At 39.3% G+C, this 23,180-nt stretch overlaps 1 long non-coding RNA gene and 1 other non-coding gene across 12 annotated transcripts in view; both read left to right on the forward strand.

Annotated features, from left to right (window-relative positions):
- LOC143673851 (uncharacterized) overlaps window positions 1-23,180 on the forward strand; it is a 135,348-nt gene that overhangs the window by 108,679 nt on the left and 3,489 nt on the right. The gene's annotated exons all lie outside the window — the stretch shown is intronic.
- On the forward strand, window positions 3,809-3,914 carry LOC143675264 (U6 spliceosomal RNA). The gene has a single exon (XR_013171504.1). It is a non-coding gene; the product is annotated as a U6 spliceosomal RNA (small nuclear RNA).

The raw sequence follows: 23,180 nt of genomic DNA on the forward strand, positions 1-23,180 counted from the left end.
TCTAAAGATGCCTGTGATGAGGCTGTAGACGGAAAAGAGGCATGTGTGATTGCAAACGGGAAGAAAGGCGATCCTTGTTTTCAAATAGCATTTTGTCGGGAAGAATGGATGAGTGGCTTTGTCTGGAAGGTAGATTTCAAATGCCATGAACTTGGATATTTAGCATGAGAGATCTTCCACTGAAATGTCGAAAGTGCAACCTGGTTTCTCCTCTCATTATCGTGAGATGTGACCAGAGAGAGATAAGCTGTGGCCTGAACTCTTGGGTACGAAGAAATCAGAAGTGGGTGTTCTGGAAAATGATGGGCTTCCAGGAAGGGAGATGCCAGAGAATAGTACTCCCTGTATGGATGGAAACAGTCATTCTTTTCACAGAAAGCCAGGATCGGACATGGAGTTCTCCAGGGAGGGGATGTGGAAAAGCCTTATGCCTGATGGGCATGAACCAAGGCTACTGCCTAGAAAGCCAACGAGAGTGCTTTGGGACCTGTAGAAAGAGAGCCACTACCAGTCTGGACTGTGGGGTTCAGAGAAGGGAGACCATGGAAGAAAACTGACTTCAGAGGGAAAATGCATAGAGGCTGAGGTCTGAAGTCAAGAAGCTTTGGGCCAGGAGAGAGGACATACCCAAGCCCATTGAGAGGGTGAGCTTGCCCGAAAGGCTGATTATCGGCCTTTCACCTCGTGACAGTGTAAGCATCATTCCGCCTCAGGCCTTGCATAGAGTGGAGCACATACCCTGGGGTTTGGGGAGAGCCTGGCTGCCACCACATGGAGGGGTGAGCATGGGTCACGGAGATGGCAGAGAGCCTGGGTGCCGCCCCCATGCTGGGAGAGGGTGGTGCCAAGAAAAAGGTGTTCTCCCCAGTGTCCCACAAGGTTCCCTTTGGAGAGGGGCAGAGCTCTGCAGAGGCCTTTGTTCCAGGTGGGCCTGCTGCTTTCAGAAGCCCCAAGGATGAATGACTCTCAGACTATGAAACCCAATGGACTTTGTCCTGCAGATTTTCAAATGTACTTGGGTCTTGCCTCCCCTGTGTTCCCTCCACCCTATCAGACTGCATATGTATATGCTGGCAGCAAATGACTTGTCTTGGGGTTTTAGAGGTCCAAAGCCAGAGGGTAATTATGCCTTTCAGAGACCGTGCCATAACTAACTTTGATAAGACTTTGTTCCTTTCTCACTTTGAATTTCATGCCTGTTGGTAGTAAAGTGGTTTAAGCATCCCTGATACTGTTATGGATTGAATGTATTTTGCACATGGGAACAACAGGTGTTTTTTAGGGTCCAAACATTGAAATGTGTTGATGTGAAGGAGTGCACGTCCCCTAGACAAGCTGTGTTCTAATTTAAATCCCATTTCAAAAAGGCAGAATAATCCCTATCCTATACTGTAGGTTTCAGACTGGAATGAGATCCTCTCCCTGCAGGTGTGATTTAATCAAGACTTTTTGTTAAGCTCGGTTAGGTGATGACATGACTGCAGTCATTTCAGTGGGTCTTGGTATGGTTCTGGAGTCCTGTGAAAGAGGAAGCATTTTGGAGAATGACAGAAGCTCAGAGAGCAGAGCAGAACGACCTGGCCACGAGAAGCAGAGTCCACCAGCCAGCAACATTTGGAGAAGAAGAAGGAACATGCCTCTCAGGGAGCTTCCTGGAACAGGAAACCAGGAGAGAGAAAGCGAGCAGATGACACCGTGCTCACCGTGTTTCCTTCCAGATGAGAGAGGCACCCTGACCTTGTTCACCATGTGCCTCTGCAGACAAGAGAGAAAGTCTGACTGTGTTCACCATGTGCCTTTTCACTTGATAGAGAAACCCAGAACTTCATCAGCTTTCTTGATCCCCAAGGTGTCTTTCCGTGGATGCCTTAGATTGGAATTTCTATAGACTTGTTTCAATTGGGTCATTGTCTTGGCCTTAGCATTGTAAACTAGCAATTTCTTCACTTCGCCTTTTGAAAAACCATTCTGTTTCTGGTGTATTGCTTGCCTGCATCAAGCAAACGAGAACAGATTTTGGTACCCGAGAGTGGGGTGCTGCTGCTGCAGTTTGCAAACACCAGAGATGTGGAAATGGTTTTTTCAAATGGATGAGGGGAAGAATCTGGGCCAAATGTGAGAACCTTGAGAGAGAAGGCCTCGGATGCTTTGAAGAAACTGTTGGTAGAAATATGGCCTCTAAAGATAGCTCTGGTGAAGCCGTAGACAGAAATGAGGCATGTGTGATTGCAAACTGGAAGAAAGGTGGTCCTTGTTTTCAAATAACATATAGATAGGCAGAATGGACTAATCGCTTTGTCGGGAGGTTGATTTTCAATTCCAGGGACTTGGTTATTTGGAGAGATGTCTCATTGAAATGTCAAAAGTGCAGCCTGGTTTCTCCTCACATTATCATCAAATGCAACCGGAAAGCAATAAGCTGAGGCCTGAACCCTTGGTTGGGAAGAAACCGGAAGATGATGTTCTAGAAAATGATGGGCTTCCAGGAAGGGAGACTCCAGAGAATAGTGCTCCCTGTGAGGATGGAACCAGTCAGTCTCTTCAGAGCAAGCTCGGATCAGACATGGAGTTATCCAGGGAGGGTTTGTGGAATGGCCCTGTGTCTGATGGGCACAATCCAAGGCTACTGCCTAGAAAGCCAATGAGAGTGCTGTGGGACCTGTATAAAGTCCACTGGTGCCAGTCTGGACTGTGGGGTTCAGAATAGGGACACAATGGAAAGATACAAACTTCAGAGAAAAAAACTTGGAGGCTGGGTTCTGAAGTCAGGAAGCCGCTGGCCACGAGAGCAGACTCACCCAAGTTGGTGGAGAGGGTGAGTTTGCCCCAAAGGCCGAGAATGGACCTGCCACCTGGTGGCAGTGGAAGCGTCATTCCACCTCAGGCCTTGCAGAGAGTGAAACACATGCCCTGGGGTTTGGGGAGAGCCTGGCTGCCACCACATGGTGGGGTGAGCATGTGCCGCAGAGATGGCAGAGAGCCTGGGTGCTGCCCCCATGCTGGGAGAGGGTGGTACCAAGAAAAATGTGTTCTCCCCAGTGTCCCACAAGGTTCCATTTGGAGAGAGACAGAGCTCTGCTGAGGCCTTTGTGATGGGTGGGTCTGCTGCTTTCAGAAGCCCCAAGGACGAATACTCTCAGACTTTGCAATCTAATGGACTTCATCCTGCAGGTTTTTTAATCTGCTTGTCCTGTGTCCGCTGTGTTCCCTCCACCCTATCAGAATGCAGGTGTGTATCCTTCCTATGTTGGCAGCAAATCACTTGTTGGGGGGTTTTAGTGATCCAAACCAGAGGGTAATTTTGCCTTTCAGAGACTGTACCATAACTAACTTTGATAGGAGTTTGTTCATTTCTAACTTTGAATTTCATGCCTGTTGCTGGCAAAGTGGTTTAAGGGTCCCTGATAGTGTTATGGAATGAATGCATTTTGCACATAGGAAAACATGTCCTTTTTAGGGTCCAAACAGTGTAGGAGAAGCTGGTCCTGAATCCTCCGGGTTTCCACGGTGTTGCAGCTGAGGTCTTCTATTTTATTGAACACATTTAAGTGATACCCAGTTTGAGGTCCTGAAATGGGCATAGAAACATTTAAGCATAGATCTGTTTGTAAATTCAGATAGCATACTGTTATGTATCCTGGAATGCCTCAGGGAATCCACAGGAGTGTTTAATTATGAGAGGACAACAGAGGGTCCTCTGTCAGACAGTTTGCACAGGAGCCTTTGACTGCACTACATTTCTTTGGATGACATATCTCTGCAAAGCTGCATTCTTCAGAAGCAAGGACCATGTAAAAATCCATGTCGAGTGCTTGTTTCACAGCACAGATACTAAAATTGGAACAATACAGAGAAGATTGGCATGGCCCCTGCATAAAAATGACATACAACCTCATTTAGTGTTCCATATTAAAAAAATTCATGTTGAACAGGAAATGGGGAAGCCAGGCATCTGATTCAAAGATTTCCCAGTCTTGGAGTCCTTGTCCAGGACAGACCCAGAGCAAGCGAGTACGTTACTAGTGCATGGAATAACCTGCTCTTATTTGAGAGTCCCAACCTCTTGATTTCTGGTAATTTGCTGTTCTGCATGATTTTTTTTTGAAGTGCTTTTACAGCTATGATCAAATAATGATTTGTTTCTTGCCTGTTTCCATATGTAGACTATAAGCTTCCTGATGACATGGTCCCTGTCCATCTTGTTCGTAGCTCCAGGGAGTAACACAGAGCTGGGTATACAGAAAGTGCCCAGCCAGTATGCATGGGTTAATGAACTTATGTTTTCTTGACCTTATGTTTTCTTCTTGCACGTCTTCCTCTACTTGTCTGCCCCCATTTTATTTTTCTTTCCTTCTCCCCTACTATGTCCCTGGCATGCTGATATTACCCACAGACCTGGCTGAGTTCTATGATCACACCAGTGTCTGAAAATTGTGCATTACTGGTTGTTCATGTCTGGTGCTGTCACTAATGAGCCTTCACGTTCTTGAAACAAGAAATGTAGCCTCCCAAGAGGTTAATTCACCAACAAGTAATGTAGGTTGAAGGGGAAAGTTGGTGCAAAATATACCTGTTCAGCTTTTTGGAGTAGAATTTTGCCCCAAAAAGGCAGGGGTTAAGGCCTTTTCCTTTCCTTGTATAACTATCTAGTCCTGGGTAAGAGGAAAAGGCAGTAAAAATCTAACCTTGAAAAGCAAAATTTGGATTTTGTCATTAGCTGTAAAGGCTTGCTATTAGGAAACTACAATATTTAGCAGGGAAATTGAAATACTCAGATTACTGAGGATTTTAGAACCAAAAGGGACTTTAGAAATCAGTCACACTTCTGGAAGTAAAGAATATGACCCCATGATGTTAACCCATAAGTTTAAGGTCTCATTGTAGTTACCTGGCAAAGGCAAAATGAAAGCTCAGGACTGGTCCAGTTCATGACCTCATGTTCAGGCTTCATTGCAGCTGGTGCTATGGTGCCCTCGACATGCTCCTTACAACATCTTTCCATGGGTGCATGGGGAGAAACACACTGTCTGAGTCACTTCTCCAGGTGGTGGTGAGAATCGCCAAAGCAATGTACTAGCCTCAGTTTGTAAATCATCAAGTGTCCTACATTTACAAGACACCATTGTTACTACAAAAGCATTTCTAGAAAACTTCAGAGAAGAAGGAGAAGGAAGAAGGAAAAAAGAAGGAGAAGCAGCAGGAGCAGAAGCATGAGCAGCGGCAGTGAAGGAGGAAGAGGGAGGAAGAGGAAAAAAAGAAGAAAAGGTGATAACTCAGCTCTAGGCAAACAAAAATTGAGGGACATTCTACAAAGTACCTGACCTATTTCTTCAAAAGGGTCAAGGTCATACAAGAAAGACTGAGAAACCATCACAGATCAGAGATTGGGAGTCAAAACCATTAAGCAATGTGGGATCCTGGATTGACCCTTGAAACAGGGTAAGGACATTTGTGGAAAAACTGGGAAATTCAGATAAAGTCTGTAGTTTACTGAATCGTATTGGACCCATGTGAATTTCTTCGTTTTGACCAATGAAACACAGTTATGTAGGACGTGAGCACTTGAGGAAGGGGGTGAAGGATATTTGGAACTGTCTGTGCTGTTTTGCAGTTGATTCCTCTGTAAATCTAAAATCATTTCAAAATGAAGTTTCATAAAGTGTTCTCGAGTTCAGGGACCAGGAAGAACAAATAGGTAGATTACTACAGAATGGGTCTTGGTTTTGGTTTGCATGTTCCATTCTGGTTATTTCTGAATGTATTTTTTTTTTATTAATTAAAGAAAAAAAAGAAATTAACACAACATTTAGATATGTGATTGCATATGTAGAATGGAATGATTTCTAAATGTATTTTTTATTCAGAGTATTAATAGCAGTGTATTGTAGTTTCCTTTAATCTTTATGCTTCCTAAAACTATGAAAGTTGCTTCATGTAAATTTGCCAATCCCTTAACTCAGGATGAACAGGCAGAACCACTTACATGGTCAGTGGTATCTACTGAAGGCCTTCCCTGTGCATTACCTTAGAAACATTAAGATAACTGAGACAAGCCCAAGGCAAGAAACCTAGAGTCTAGTGGGGAAGATAAACTCAAAAGAAGTAATTATGGTATAAAGCAAATAATACAGAAGACTATGAATGAGGTATAATGAGAACTTGTATTATTTCCATTGCTTTTGGTTTGAAGGAACAGGAAACCTTAACCCAAACTGTTTTATGTTATAAGAATCCTCATGTACCAGGAAATCCAGAGACATGGCAGGTTTCAGGTGTAGTCCAATTAAGGCTTCCTTTCCTCAGTTATCCTCTTAGCTCCATGGCCCTTCATGTTGACACTGCCCTTCAGCTGGCCTCCCGCACAGGCAGAAGGTGGTCCCAGCAGCCAAAGAGCAACATTTCCAAGTTGGGGTCCAATGAAGAGACCTAGAGCTCTTCATCACATAGGATGTGTAAGTTATTTCTCAAGTCTTTAATATTTGAATGTGTTGATTTTGTAATCATTTTATTGCAGTAGACTTTACATACTATAAAGTTCATATATGTAAATTGTACATTTCCATGTGTTCTTGTTTGCTAGCTGCTGGAACGCAATATACCAGGAAGAGAATGGCTTTTAAAAAGGGGAATTTAATAATTTGCGAGTTTGTAGTTCTAAGGCCGAGAAAATGTCACAATCAAAACAGTCTATAGAAATGTCCAAATTAAGGCACCAAGAAGAGGTTACCTTCACTCGAGAAAGGTTGATGGGTTCAGTGTTTCTCTCTCAGCTGGAGGGCACATGGCAACAGTCTGCTATCTTTCTCTCCCAGCTTCTTGTTTCATGAAGCTCCCTCAGGGGCATTCTTCTTCATCTCTAAAGGTTGCTGGCTGGTGGACTCCATGCTTCTCTTGGCTTCATGGCTCTGCTCTGCTCTGCTGGGGCTTTTTTGTGGCTCTAAGAGGGACTCTCTCCAAAATGCTTCCTCTTTTAAAGGATTAATGGGTGCAGTTACAATTCCATGGAAGCTACTGATCAAAAGTTACCAGTCACAGTTGGGTGGGTGACATCTCCATAGGAACAATCAAATGCCCCCAGCCAGCAATATTGAATGAGGATTAAAGGACTTGGCTTTTCTGGGATCCACCACAGATTCAAACTGGCACACATGGATTTTATTATTTTTACAGAGTCGTACAACCATCATAATCTAATCTTAGAAGCTTTTTATCAACCCAAAAAAGAAACTGTGAAGCCATTAGAAGTCACTCTTACTTCCTTCCTCCTCCTCTCCAGCCCTAGGGAAACAGTAATCTACTATCATGTCTCTATAGACTGCTTACTTTAGACATTTCATATCATTGAGACCATAGAGTATGTGGTCTTTTGTGACTGGCTTCTTTCACTTTGCATATGGCTTGTGAGGTTCATCCACGTTGACGGATGTATCAGTACTTCATTCTTCCAATTACTGAGCAATATTCCAGTGTATGAGTATATCACACTTTGCTTATATGTGCTGTTTATATAGTTTTGAATCTTTTTTTTAATTTTAAAATGTTTTCTTGAGTTACAGACTTTAATATCTGTTCCATTTACTTTCCTTGCTTTTATCTTCAGCAACTTCTATTATTTGTTGTTGGATCCTCTTTGTTTATGCTCCGTGTTCAATATTTATCACCTTATCTTTTTATTTTAAATTTTTTAATCATTCTTAAACTTTTAATTTTGAGATACTTTCAAACTTACATGACAGTTACAAAAATAATAGAAAACCCATACAGAAAACTCCCACATACCTTTCTGCAGATACCCAGATTCACCAATTACACAATTTCACCACATTTACTACATTACTCTATCTATCTATCTATCTATCTATCTATCTATCTATCTATCTATCTATCTATCTATCTATCTATATCTAGTTTCTAAACATTTGAGAATAGGTTGTCTCTATCATGGTCCTTAACACACAATACTTCCATGTAAATTTCCTAAGAACAAGGATATTCACTTATGTAACTACCTAAAGTACAGTTATCAAATTCAAGAACTTTAGCATTGATAGAAAACTTTCATTCTACATTTCAGTTTTTTCACATGCCCAAATAATGCTGTCATTTTATCTTCTATCCTTTTAAATCTGTTTTGTTTTGATTTTTAAATTTTCCATCATTTTCACTTTATTTTTCCCTTAAATAGTTATGTGTTGGTTTAATCCACTCTTTAGTTCATTCTAACTTGAACTTCATATGTGAAAAGTTTTAAATAATTTTTTGTAAGTCTACTAAATCATTTCTGAATTTTTCTAACTCTTACATTAGTTGTTTTATGTCCTATTCTATGTTGTATTATTTTCTTAAAATTTTAGTCTTGTTTTACAAGTTGGTTGTGTGTAGGAGCCAAGGGTTAAAACAAGACCTGCAGGTGTTGTTGGGAGCAGCTGGCCTCAGGATGGTGGCAGTAAACTGTGGAGATTGTTATGTAGAGCAGTCTGGGAGGAAGAGAATGTTTATCCCAAATGGTTATGTTAAGTGTGAAGGAAGAGAGCACTGAAAAATAAGCTCTCTGTTCTTTCAAGAAATGCATGCATGCCTTTTGTCACCCTGCGGTATTTAAGTAGGCTCTGGATAAGAATAAAGTTGTCTGAAGTCTGTCTGAAGTAAACTCAAGCTTCAGATCACCTGAGCTCCTCTGTGTCTTCCTTCCTTCCTTCCTTCCTTCCTTCCTTCCTTCCTTCCTTCCTTCCTTCCTCCTTCCTTCCTTCCTTCCTTCCTTCCTTCCTCCCTCCCTTCCTCCCTCCCTCCCTCCCTCCCTCCCTCCCTCCCTTCCTTCCTTCCTTTTTTTCTCACCATTCCTTAATATCCTTCGAGCTCCATTTCAACAGGAAGCAACAGTTGTGTGCCAGTTTGAGGTTGTTTTGTACCCCAGAAAAACCATGCCCTTTAATCCTCATTTAATATTGCTGGGTGGGTTCTTTTTAATTGTTTTCATGAAGATGTTACCCACCCAATTGTGAGTGGTGGTTGACTTTTGATTCGATGGTTTCCATGGAGAAGTTTCTCCACCAATTTAAGGTGGGGTTGCTTACTGCAGCCATTAAAGATGAACCATTTTGGAAATAACTCACAGACAACAGAGCTGAGAGAGGCCACAGAGCCAGAGACCTTCAGAGATGCAGAAGAACAGCTCTGGGAAGTCCTTATGAAATGAGAATCCAGGGGAAAAAGCTAGGAGATGTTGCCGTGTGCCTTTCCAGCTGACAGAGGTGTTCTGGACTCATTGCCTTTCTTGAATCAAGGTAGCTTTCCCTGGATGCCTTCACTTGGGCATTTTCATGGCCTTAGAACTGTAAACTTACAATTTAATAAATTCCCCTTTGTAAAAGCTATTCCATTTCTTGTATATTGCATTCCAGCAGCTTACAAAGTAAAACAGGCAGTTACGGTTTTTACTTGTTTCAGTGGCATGTTGTTGCAGTGTGCTTTTACTGTCTACAGACATATTACTCTGCTTGTCAAACCTGTTTTCAAAAATAATAACTCTATAAAGGATTGGCCTCAATATTTTTCTTTTGTTTATTTTAAAGTGAAATTAGTTTTCTGATCATTTAGAAGGGAGGTGCTTTTATTACTTTACAGAACTCTTCTGTTGTTTTTGTGTAGTGTAGAAAAGGAGATGGTTCACCGTGTGGGATTTCTTGGCTCTGATCCTTCCTCTGCTTTGTTTTGGACATTCCCTTTCCTTCAATTCTGTTGTCCTATTCTGTTCAATTTTTATTCCATGCCTAGCAGTTTCCACTCAGTATGGTGCCCTGTCCTGGTAAGTTTTAAGAATCTTTAGTGGATAGATTGCTCCAGACTCTTCATACTTCCCTATGGTTCCCTTTTCCTATTCCACTGGGCACGTTCCCGACAAGACTTAGTTTTGCTCTCAAGTAGGCCAGTCGGTGAATATATTTTGACTCTTTAGGGGTTGTCTTGTTCTCAGGTCTATCAGAAGCCATACTATACCCTTCTGCTTCCTCCTGCACAGGTGCTGATACTAGTGGCTGTTGTTTGGTTTCACCCCTGCAATTCCAGCTTGTTAGTTTGGATTTTGTGGGGATAGCCAACCACTGTGTTTTATTATGAATGTTGCCTATTGGTTGTTAACTTTGCTATCTAGTTGCTCTGCTTAGGTTCATGGGGATTTGGAGAGAGTAAAAAGCTATGCCACCACCGCTGACATCTTCCCCCAAATTCCTGAGGTACAACTTTCAACTGTGTGTCACCTAAGGCAAAAAGTTTGATTGAGTTCCAAAAAGGGGGCTGGTCAGTGCACCAAAGAGTATGGAGATGGGAGAGCAGGATGTAAAAGGAGAATTAAAAAATAAAGAGAGATAGGAAGCTTGAAAAAAATCAAAACCTTACTTGAAAATTTTTTCTACAGTTAGCCCTTTAACTGTAATTCTCAAAAAAGGCATGATTATATTCCATAGACAGCAAGAATCATTGGATGCGTGTTTGAACCTAAGGCACTAGGTGACAGAAGAACCCATACACAATTATGTGTATTTACTGGCTTTGTTTCTTGTCCTGTGATAGCCAAGGCAGTCATGTTTTATATATTAATTTAGTGCTTGCCTCACCTTTCCTATTTGAAATTCTTCCTTTCATTCATATCTCCTGTATAAAATTAGTTTTATTTCCCTTCCTTCTTTATCATTTTTCTACTCCCTATTCTCTCCTCCCTACCTGTAGGTTTCATTAGCTGAAATCTCAGGATGCTTGGAAGGATGTGGACAAAGGTTATTCACACCAATTCCCCTTCCCTCAGGACAGACTGCAGGATGACCATAGTTAGTGGAGGGGTCATCATGACTGTCAGTTCAAAGTCACACCTCTCTGAAAAGAAGTTTTAGATAAAATCATTTCCAAAGACAATCAAGAATTGTGAAAGGACACCTACAATGAAACATTATCCTTATCAGTGTGACTATAAAACAAATAAAAAGGATGGCAAATATCTTACTCTTTCATTATTTATTCATTATTATTATTATTATTATTATTATTATTTGTGTTTTTAAAATATTTTTGTTCTTCCTTTCTCCTCTTATTATTATCTTAAATTTTTGATGATCACAGGAACATGTACTTTTAGGAAAATTTAAATATTGTAGTGGGGGAAAATATTTCGATTTTCTAAACCTGCCAGAATGCGATATTTCAGAAATGGGTTGGGTTTTTCAACTGTGATTGATTAGGCTACAAATTTATAATTCTAGGACAATAGAAATGTCCAAAATAAGACATCAACAAGAGAATACCTTCACTGAAAAAAACTTATGGTGACTGGGGTTTGTCTGTCAGTGGGAAGGCATATTGCAGCATCTACTGGTCCTTCTCTTCTGGATGGATTTCAAAATGGCTCTTTCCGTTACTGTGGGGTTTTATGGCTTCTCCTTGAGTGTTTTTCTTTCTCTCTTGGCTTCTCCCTGCCCTGCGGTGTCCTCAAAAATGTTTCTCCCTTAAAGGACTCCAGGAAGTGGCTTAAGACTCAACTTGAATGGGCAGGGCCACATCTCAATGATAGTAATCAAATCAAAAGTTCCCACAAAAGAATAGGTCTGCCCCCACAAGATTGTATTAAATGAACATAGCCTTTTCTGGGGGTAATAACAGATCCAGGCCAGCACAGAAGATGCTCATCTTCTCTTGGTGTTTTCCCAAATCACCTCCCAAATTTGATTTTGCATAACTTTTATCACAACCTATCTGCTGTCCCCACAGATTTGCTTCTGTCCCAATTCATCTAGACCTTTGCTCCTGTCACTCTCTCTGCCTAGATGCTGTCCCTGATCCTGCACATTTGCTCAAATCTCATCCATCCCTCAAGTTGAAGCTCTGAGCCCACTATCTCCCTGAGGTCACCAGCTCTGACATGCTGTTCCCCTTTCAGAGTGATGATCACTCTTGCAATGTCTCCCATGTCACAGCCTCTTCTCATTCAGAAATTTGTAGAGTTTGAATGTCTCATCACTTATCCCCAGTTTAACCTGTGCCCACTTTGAGGACTGGACTCTATCATCAGATATATAGATTCTGTAGCATCCCTGACTTACTAGGGTTCAAAGAAAGCTGTCCACAAACACCAGATTGACAAACTGATTTTAAAGTGGTACAAGGAAAACAATCAAGAAGATAGAAAGTGACTTGTTGAATTGCAGTCAGGGAAAGCACAAAATCAATGGAATTGGAAACTTATGAATTGAGGAAGGAGAGGTGAAGAATATTTATAGAACAGCTGTTTGCCAAGCAATTTAAAAATTTGGGGGGAATTTTAAAGAAAAAATAATAGTTTTAAAGTCTGTGTTGTACAGTAACTTTCATAAACCAATTTAAAATTGGGGTGAACAAGGAAAATGTAAAAATGCAGATATCAGAGTTTTTTGCACTTTAAATATTGAACACTAACTTAAATACCATTTGATTAGCTATCAAAATTGTGTAAATTCTCAAAATATCAGGTAGAAAGTTATTAGAAACATCAACTCTGCTATAGTAATGACCTAAGTTACTGAACATTTTTAAGTTGTTTTATTCCAGGAATATATAAAGATACAAATGTTTTGACAATTAATATATGAACATCTTAACTACTAAAAATGGATATCTTGGTGTGCCAGTTTGAAAATATCATGTACCTCAGAAAAGCTATGTTTTAATCCTGATCAAATCTTGTGTGATCAGCTGTTTTTTTAACCCCGATTCAATACTGTATGTTAGAAATGTCTGATTAGATTTTCTCCATGGTGATGTGACACACCCAATTGTGGGTTTGATAGTTTTCTTACATGGAGATGTGACTCCACCCATTCCAGGGGGATCTTGATTCATTTGCTGGTATCCTTTAAAGGAGAGAACATTTTCAAGAGAGTCAAATGACAGAAATGATGGAAGCCACAGAGCTGACTTCACAGCAGAACTGACAGATACACAGATGTTTGGAGATGCCTGGAGCCATTGCCATGAAATGTTAAGCCAGATCTGAAGAGAGCAAAGGGAAGCCAAGAGATGAAAGCCATCCCTGGAGAAGTAAAGTGAAGGAACCCCACAAGGAATAGAGGCTGAAAGCAATGGAACCCAGGAGCAAGGGATGAGCAGATGCCAGCCACATGACTATCAATCTGTCACATTTGTTCCTGACCCATCAGACTTCTTTGTATTAAGGGATCTTTCTCTAAATGCCTAAGTCTGGACAATTTTATAGGCTTAGAGCTGTAAACTTGCAATGTATTAAATTCCCCCTTTTAAAAGCCATTCCAGTTCTGGTATATCATATCCCAGCAGCTTGCAAATTAACACACTTGGTTAGCTTATCCATAAGCTTATTAAATGAAATATAATCACTGTAACAACTATATGCCAACAAACTAGATGACTTAGATGGAATGGACAAGTTCCTGGAAACACAGAAACAAGCTACAGTGACAAGAAGAAATTAAAAATCTCAACAAACCAGTCAGAAATAAAGAGATTCCATCAGTCATCAAAAGTCTTCCTACAATGAAAAAACCCAGGGCCAAATGGGTTCACACGGGAATTTTATTCAACATTCCAAAAAGAACTAACACCAATCCTGCTCAAACTTTTCAAAAAATCGAGGAAAAAGGAACACTATCTAACTTATTTTATGAAGCTAGCATCACTTTAATACCAAAACTGGGTAAAGATACTACAAGAAAGGAAACCTACAGACCAATCTCCCTAATGAACATAGATGCAAAATTTCTCAACAAAATAGTAGCAAATCAAATCCAATACCACATTAAAAGAATTACACACCATGACAAGTGGGGCTTATACCAGGAATGCAAGGATGGTCCAGCATTAGAAAATTACTTAATGTAATACAGCACATTAACAAATCAAAAGGGAAAAAAATCACAGGATCGTCTTGACTGATGATGAAAAAGACTTTGAGAAAATTCAACATCCTTTTGTGATAAAAGCACTTCAAATGGTAGGAATCAAGGGTAACTTCCTCAGTATGATAAAGGGCATATATGACACGCCCATAGCCTGCATCCTACTCAATGCTGGGTGACAGAAAGCTTTTCTGCTAAGATTAGAAACAAGAAAAGAATGCCCTTTGTTATCACTATTTTTCAACATTCTGCTAGAAGTTCTAGCTAGAGCAATCAGGCAGGAAAAAGAACTAAAAGGCATCCAAATTGGAAAGGAAGAAGTAGAACTTTCATTATTTGCAGATGTCATAATAATCTACTTGGAAAATTCTGAGCAATCTACAACAAAGTTATGTGAGCTAATAAACAGATTCAGCAAGTTGAGAGGATATAAAGTAAAGGTGCAAAAATCAGTAACATTTCTATACTCTACAATGACCTGAGGATGTAATTAAGGAAAAAATTCCATTCAAAATAGCAACTAAATGAATCAAGTATCTAGGAATGAACTTACCTAGGGATATAAAGGACTTCTACATGGAGAACTTCATAAGATTCTTAAGAGAAATCAAAGATCTAAATAGGTGGAAAGTCATTCCCTACTAATGGACAGAAAGGTTAAATGTTGTTCAGATGTCAGTTATACCCAAATTGATCTTCAGATTCAATACAAAATTCCAACAACCCACATTGAAGACTTGGAAAAACTAGTTACCAAATTCATCTGGAAGGGAAAGAGTCCCCAACACAAATATACATTTTCACACTGATATTCCTAAAAGTATTATTCACAATCACAAAAAGATGGAAACAATCCAAATACCCATCAACAGATGAGTGGATTTGCAAAATGTGGTACATATACATACAATGGAATATCATGCAGTAGTAAGACAAAATGACTTCCTGAAGCACATGACAAGATGGATGAGCATTGAGGACATAATTCTGAGTGAAATAAGCCAGACACTAAAGGACAGATACTGTATGATTCTGCTTTTATGACCAATGTAAAGGTAAAAGCACACGCTTATCATACAGAATACTGGGGACCTAGAGATGGGTGAATGGTTAACTAATGAGGATGAACTTAATTGTAATGGAATAGACAGAAGTGAAGGTGGTTCACTAGTATGTCTGTACATAATATTACCATGTTGAAGGTGAACCTGATTGAAAGGGGTTGTATAGACCCATGTGTCCACTGATTAACACTACACATATAAATAACTTCTTGCTTGAACTACTGCAAAGGTGTGAATCTTATACAAAGAATCTTGTACAAATAAATCTGCTACTGCCTGCCATGGGCTATGTTTAACAGGAAAACATCAACAGTACCACTGGAATACCATAGGATAAATACTGGAGGGAGGGACAAGAGTGAAGGGGAAGTTTCAGTGTTCTATTTGATGGGGTGTGTTTATTGGTTATCTTTCTCTTACTAATCAAATTAGTAAAAGTGAGAATGTTGATGGACTGTTGATATTGAACATTATACATGACACTCAGTAGATGGAGGTGGCTGAAGGATGCTCTGACTTAGAAGTAGATTGGCGAATAATGGCGGATACATATGATGGAATATTGTGCAGCTACAGAAAGAAACAAAGTTGTGAGGCATGCAACATTGTGAATGAGCCTATGGGACATTTGTTGAGGGAAAATGAGCCAGAAGCAACAGAGCAAATATTGCATGATCTCATTTAGAAGTAACTGTTATTTCTGGATATCGAGAGGCTGCTTTGTACATGTATAACCTGGTATTTAGAGATATGAATGAAGTCAATCAGGTCAGGATTAAGGGAATTCAGAATACAGGGGTAAGGAATATATTGTCTATATTTTAATACCTCACCTGCTCTTTGAGACCAAAGAAAGAAATGTTTATTTGTCCAGACCCTAATTTTTCGGTATCACAAAATCTAACTCAAGTTGTCTGGATACATTATTTATGCAATCCAAACAGGGAACCCAGAATAAGACTGAGGGCCTTTAATTCTGTATAGCTTAATGTAATGCCTGGATACACCTCAGAACATATTAAGCAGATAATCAAAATGTATTGGCAAAGTCCCTTGAGGGATGGGAGAACAAACATGGAACTATTAAACTTCATGACTGGGAAAATGCTGAGTACCATGTAAAACATTATGGACACCCAAAACTATACTCCAAGCCCTCAAGAGATCTTGAGGATTGCTCTTGTTCCTGTGAAGCTGATGTAAGTTTGCAGAGAAGTTCAGCCTACCTATAGTTATGTCTAAGAGTCACTTCCAGAAGGCCTGTTTTGTTGCTCAGATGTGGCTTTTCTCTCTCTAAGCCCAACTCTCCAAGTGAAACCGTTGCCCTCCCCACTAAGCGGGACATGCTATCCAGGGGTGAAAGTCTCCCTGACGGTGTGGGAGATGACTGCCAGGGGTGAGCTTGACCCTGGCACCATGGGATCAACAATGCCATCCTGACCAAAAGGGAGAAAGAAATTTAACAAATAAGGTATCAGTGGCTAACAGAGTACAAATAGAGTTCAGAGGATCCACTGGATATCAATCTTTTGTATGCTTCAGTTAGACATTGCTACATATCACAAGTTGCTAAACCCCAACCAAAACCGTTTCTGCCAATCCAGAATAATACCTAGCACATTATATCAGATTTTACAAAGGTTCCATGCACTAGGATAACTACACAAAACCTAAAACTTCCAAATGGGTCCCTGGACCAGGTAAGTCCTGAAACATAAATGGGTCAGCCTTTCCATAGCATAACCTGATCCCAACCCTCTCCCATATTATCATCAGTCCATGCCAACATGAAAAAGTTAGAATGGGCACAGTCCAAATACCCTGAAGAGTGGGAGAAAGATCAAAGGAAGTGGTCGAGTATACAACCAAGGAAGGCTTAACAAATAAATATGAGTGCTGAATCAAACGATTTCCTTTAGCCTCAGTACCTTAGAGCAGCTAGGAGTGAAAACCTAAAATTGTGGAGTTGTAACCATACCAAACTCTGAAATCTGTTCTAAAACTAATTGTCGAGATGTACTCTGAATTTTATTGCTTTTATGTATATATGTTATTTAAAGAGAAAGAGGAGTATGACAGAGAAGATAGGATTTAACAAATGACTGTGACAACTGAATATTTATATTGATATTTCTGTTGGTCTCCAATTTCTTGGAACAGGTAGAAGATAAAAATGAAAACTCATGCAACTGTAACCTATACCAAACTTTAAAATCTATTCTATAACTACATGTTAAAATGTACTTGGGAATCTACTGCTTTTATGTACATGTTATAGTTCACAATAAAAAAAGCTTTAAAAAATTGAGGTTTTTTCTAGTTTCTACTAGAATTTTTGCCATGACCTAGTCATTCTTCCCAGAAACAACCATATCTTTCATTTTAACAAATTTTGGACTCTGCTTTATAACTCACTGTATGTCAGCTACTGTGAGAAACATTACTTTAACCATTTACTAACACTGAAATCTAGAATCATCTTCTATTTGATGGCATGTCATAGATTGTTCTAGTCTAAAAGCTGCTGCGATGTGATATCCTAGAACTTGGAATGACTTTTTTAAAGTGGAATTTAATAAGTTGTAAGTTTGCAGTTCTAAGGCTGTGAAAATGTCCAAATTAAGGCATCAACAAAAAGGAAATGAATTTCGGGCTTTCTCTCTCAACTGGAGGGCACATGGTGACATCTACTAACTTTCTGTCCCAGCTTCTTGTTTCATGAACGTGCCCTGGGGGTGTTTTCCTTCTTCACCTCCAGAGGTCTGTGGCTATGTGGATTCTGTAGGATCTGGATACTCTCGTGGCTTTAAAGCATTTTCCAAAATGGTTCCCTGTTAAAGGGCTCTAGTAAGCAGTGCCCACACTGAATGAGTGGAAATACGTCTCCATGAAAACCATCTAATCACAGGTTGCCACCCACAAGTGGGTGCATAAGATTTCCATGGAAACAATAAAAAAGATTCCACCCAGCCATATTGAACGAGGATAAAGGGACATGGCTTTTCTGGAGTACATAATAGCTTCAAACCAGCACATTCCACTCTTTGCACCCCAAAAAGACATGTTCTTTCCAAATGCAAAATACATTTATTCCATAACAATATTAGAAAGCCTTAAACCATTTCAGTAACAATGCAAATACAATACAAAGTCAGAAACCCTACAAATCTCCAAAGTCAGCTACATGGTCTGTCCTGAAGCAAAATTTTCCTCTGGTTTTGAATTTGTAAAACTCAGAACAAATTACCCGCTGCCAACAGAACAAAGGAGGTACAGGAACAGTCATAGGCTACGTATTTCCATTTCCATAAGGAGGAACTGGAAGGAACACAGGTCTTACCGGACCAAAATACTTCTGGAAAACTGTGGGCAAATGCCATTAAATTTACTGAGAATCATTTATCCACAAGGTTTGTAAAGCGGCAGTCACACTCTTTCCAAGGACGCGTGCAACAGCCTGCCTCTCTCTGAATGCAGCCTTGGGGGACACTGGGGAGACCACCTTTTTCTTGGCTCTACTCTCTCTATGCATCAGGGGAGGACCCAGGCTCTCTGTCATCTCTGGGGCACATCCTCAACCCCTCCAGAATAATGGACAGCAGCCAGTCTCTCCTTAATCCCCAAGGAACATGCACCACTGTCTCCATGGTCCGGGGTGGCACAACACTTCCACTGCAACAAGGCGGCAGGTCCACCCTCTGTCTTGGGAGCAAACTCACCCTCTCCAGGTGCTCAGATGGTCTGCTCTCCTGGCCTGTGGTTTCTTGATTTTGGACATTCACTTCCATAGTTCTGCCTCTGAAGTTATTTTTCCTCCTAAGTGTCCCTTTTCTGCCCCTCTTAATCCAGACTAGCAGTGCTTCTGTTTATACAGATCTCTTTATGGGCAGATAAAAGGCAATTAAATCTGAAAGACAGTGTAGAGAGAAAGCCAAAGAGATGTTAAGTGAGGACCCACAGTAACTCAGAGAGGAGGCAACAGGAACTAAAAGCAATGAGGCCCAGGATAGGAGGATCAGCAGATGTGGCCATGTGTCTTGCTATCTGACAGAGGAACCCTGGATGCCAACAGCCCATCTTCAGAGAATGTTATCATTCAGTTGCGTTCTTAATTGTGACATTTTCACAACTATAAATTTGTAAGCTAATAAATCCCAAATGTAAAAGCCTACCAATTTTTGGCATATTGCATTTCAGAAGCTTTAGCAAGCCAAAACAGAAGTAAACAGGGTGCATATGTTTAGAAAGAGTTCCCTTTTTGGAATTATCTTTGAATGAGTAACTATGAAAGATTTCTCCCCTGCCTATCTTTGCAGTCAGTTAGCAATATGATTGTAATATATACTTATTTATATATGTATATATATTACACACCAGAGTAAGAGTGTAAAGCAGGATGTTCTCTTCAGTGGTTCATCATTCTTATGAGTAAAAGTTCATCTATTGGTGTGCTGGTTTGAAAGGGTTATACACTCTAGAAAAGCATGTTTTAATCTTGGTTCATCTTGTAGAGGCAACCATTACTTTTAATCACTATTCAGCTCTGTAGGTTGAAAGCTAGATTATTTCTATGGAGATGTGACACACACAGTTGTGGGTATTAACTTTTGACAAGAGGGAGATGTGACTCCATGCATCCCAAGTGGGTCTTGATTAGTTTTCTAGAATCCTTAAAAGAAGAAACATTTTGGAGGAAGCTTTAGAGCCATGAGTACCATGACAGCTGTTGCAGTCAGAGACCTTTGGAGATGAAAAAGGAAAATGTCCCCAGAGAAGCTTCATGAAACAAGAAGCCTGGAGAGAAAGCTAGCAGATGTCACCTTATTTGCCATGTGCCCTTCCAGTTGAGAGAGAAACCCTGAACATCATCAGCCTTCTTGAGCCAAGGTATATTTCCCTGGATGCCTTAGATTGAACATTTCTGTAGCCCTGCTTAATTGGGACATTTTCACAGTCTTAGAACTGTAAACTACCAACTTACTAAATTCCCCTTTTGAAAAGCCATTCCGTTTATGGTATATTGCACACCAGGAACTAGCAAAGTAGAATATATAGGTATCTCAATTTTTGCAATATTGTCATAATTCTTTGTTGTGGGTGCCTGTCCTATGCAAATATCAGGATTAATGATGTTGTGTTAGTTCCTGTAGTACAGCCATACTTTAAGTGGGCTTCCATTATGGAGACAGGAAATTCAGTTTAAAATTTAATACATATAATAGTAATGACAGCAAGGTTTTACTGGATGATAGATATAATTGTAAACACTCTTAATGCATAAGTTCAATGAAGTTTGGAGAGGAAACATATTCAGTAATTCAAGATGTGTTGAAAAGAAGAGTCTTAGAATATATTTTAGGAAACTGAAGCAAATGTAGTCTTTTATGATTATAACACATGAAGCCACAGATTTAATTTTATCTGTTAGTACAGGATAAATCAAACACTTATGTAAAGAAATAAATTTGAATTTTATGCAGGAATTATTAAACAGTCAAATGAGAAAATATGGTTTGGTACTGGGAGATGTCCAAGAAAACTGAAAATATGAGTAAGTGTAGAAGACAATTTTCCAAAGAAAACAACAGTATCTGAGGAAATATAATTAAGGGAAGATGAAAAATATTAAAAGACTAAGGAACAATTACATCAGTTATGGATGCAGAAAGAAGATAGGACGGATTAACTGAGGTGGAAGTGAAGAAAGTAAGGATTTATGGTTCTTGAGATATAAATTTCATTTTGCTCTTCTGACATAATGAAAATAAAATGACTCAGTTGTCAAAGATGAAGAAGTTTTACTGATCTCACTGCCATCCCCCTCCTACATGGGACATGATTCCCAGGTGTGTAAATCTCCCTGGCAATGTGGGAGGGACAGAAATCCCAGGATGAGCCTGGACCCTTCACCAAAGGATTGAGAAAGCCTTCTTAACAAAAATGGGATGAGAGAAATGAGACAACATAAAGGTTTCTCAAGGAGAGGCACATGGTGACATCTGCTGAGCTCTGGTTTCTGTCTAGCTTCAGCTCAGCTCCTGGCATCCCTTGCAGCTTCTGCTTTATGAAACTGTCTGCATTTAAGCTTTCTCCTAAATGACTCCCTGTGTTGGCTCTCTTAAGGACTCCAGTAACCTATTCAAGACCCACTTTGAATGGAGTCTCCTCTTCTAATCTAAAGATCACACCCACAATTCAGTGTGTCACATCTCCATGGAAACAAACTAATGAAAATACTCATTCAGGAACATAAGAACAAAGCTATTCTGGGGTGGCTAACAGTTTCAAACCAAAACATGTAGATAGCATAAAAATTACTTATAATATATACTGTAAAATTTACAACCACACTTCCACATCTAGTAATGTATTGGACTAAAAATTCTGGAAAACATAGCTGTGGTAAATGTATAAAATTACCATATAAAACTATAATAAAAGCTAAAACTTTTATGTTGCTAATAATTTGTCACGCACATTTGCAAGTGCTTTACATACATTAACTCTAAAATTGCTATTATTATTTTTCACATTTTACAGAGAAGAAACGCCATCTTTTTTCAAGTTGAGCTTGTAAGATAGTGAGGTCCAAAAATAGAAAGGAAAAACGAGGCTGATGACTTTGCATTGAAGCTATGGGCTGCCAGGACAGCTCTGCCCATTCCGGGAACTAAAGAAGGCAGTTAGTTCCATGGCAAACTCAAGGGCCTTGCACAGCAGAGAATTAAAACTAAACCCTGCATAATGCCTGAGACCTGGTGCTTTGTGTAAGAATGGGGTGCAGTCAGTCAAATCCATCCATAGGCCAAGGAAATGAAAGTGTGTGTTTAATCAGTCAGGTGTTTTTGTTTCTCCAAAAGACTGTTCCAGAAGAAGTTTTAAGACACCTAGTGGCAGAAGGTACATTTACAAGTCAGTGTATGAATAATTTTTAATTTAGATCAAAGAACTGTTCTTTTAAATTAATTTGACTCATTTTCAGCTGAAGTTTTCTTGTGCACATGGAGAAACTGAAGCAGTAAATATTCTGCTAGCAGAGGACTTTAAAAACAGTGACAGAATGCCAGTGGCAGATCAGTATTATCAGGTGCCTCAAATAGAAAATCAGATAAGTTAATTTCAATAACAGTTCCTTTTTTTAATTCAGTTTATAAAATCAAAGCTAAGTCTTTGGAAGTTCATTCTCTCACAGATGAATTATCTGACATTCTTAACTGCCATATTTAACTGACTTCAGAATTCTAACGTCAGTTAAAAACTCAACATTGAAGGAAAAATTGCTTTTGACTTGATTATAATAGTACAAATTTGGACAGGTACATATTTTGGTAAAAATAACATTCAAACTAAATTAAGAAACCCATGTAGCAGTAACGTACTTGGAATTGGTTTTGACACAGATTAATTCATAACTGGGTCCAAACTGTCGATCAAAACAGGCCAATCAAATGTACCACTTTTTCTATGTATACACAAAGTAACTGATCTGCAAAATTTCTTACAGTGGCTGATGTTAAATGATAACATTTTATAAAGCACTTTCTTTGTCATCCCTCATGGATTGGATATTAGAAACCTCTGAACCACAGAAGAACTGCTTTGTAAATCATCTTGTGTTGATAGGCAAGGGGTATTAGATGTATAAGTTTTCCTGTATTCTTTTTATTTCTTTTTCTGGAGTGATGCAGATGTTCAAAAATGACCATAGTGATGAATACATAATTATGTCATGGCATTGTGAGCCACTGATTGTATCCTGTAGATGGATTGTATGTGCTTAAAGATTTCTTAATAAAAATATATTTTTTAAATATCAATGTGTGTTTCCTCAACAGTAATTAATAACACTTTTTTTGGTAAGTAGGTCCTGTATTTTAGCTTTTTCTTTCAAATAAGTTGGAAATCTTTAATGAATATGTTCAATGAATCATGTACAAGAAAACTTTTTTTAACTCTTGAAGATTTTGGCAAATTGCATAACTGACAACAAACATAAAAATAAGACATTTTAAGAAGACCCTTACAAAATAGAAGAAACCAAACAAAATAAATAATTGAGAGCTCAAATGGAACATGAATTAATTTGAAAATTCTATAACTTTACAATAATATCTGTACTTAGGGGAAGAATCTTTTAATAGAGCACATAATTTTAAATTCGATAAATGTGAATTCTGCATCAGAAAGGACTGAGTGGAAAAATAGAGGAATGGAATAAAGA

This window comes from Tamandua tetradactyla, chromosome 2 (genome assembly GCF_023851605.1).
Source record: "Tamandua tetradactyla isolate mTamTet1 chromosome 2, mTamTet1.pri, whole genome shotgun sequence".
NCBI classification, from domain to species: Eukaryota; Metazoa; Chordata; class Mammalia; order Pilosa; family Myrmecophagidae; genus Tamandua; species Tamandua tetradactyla.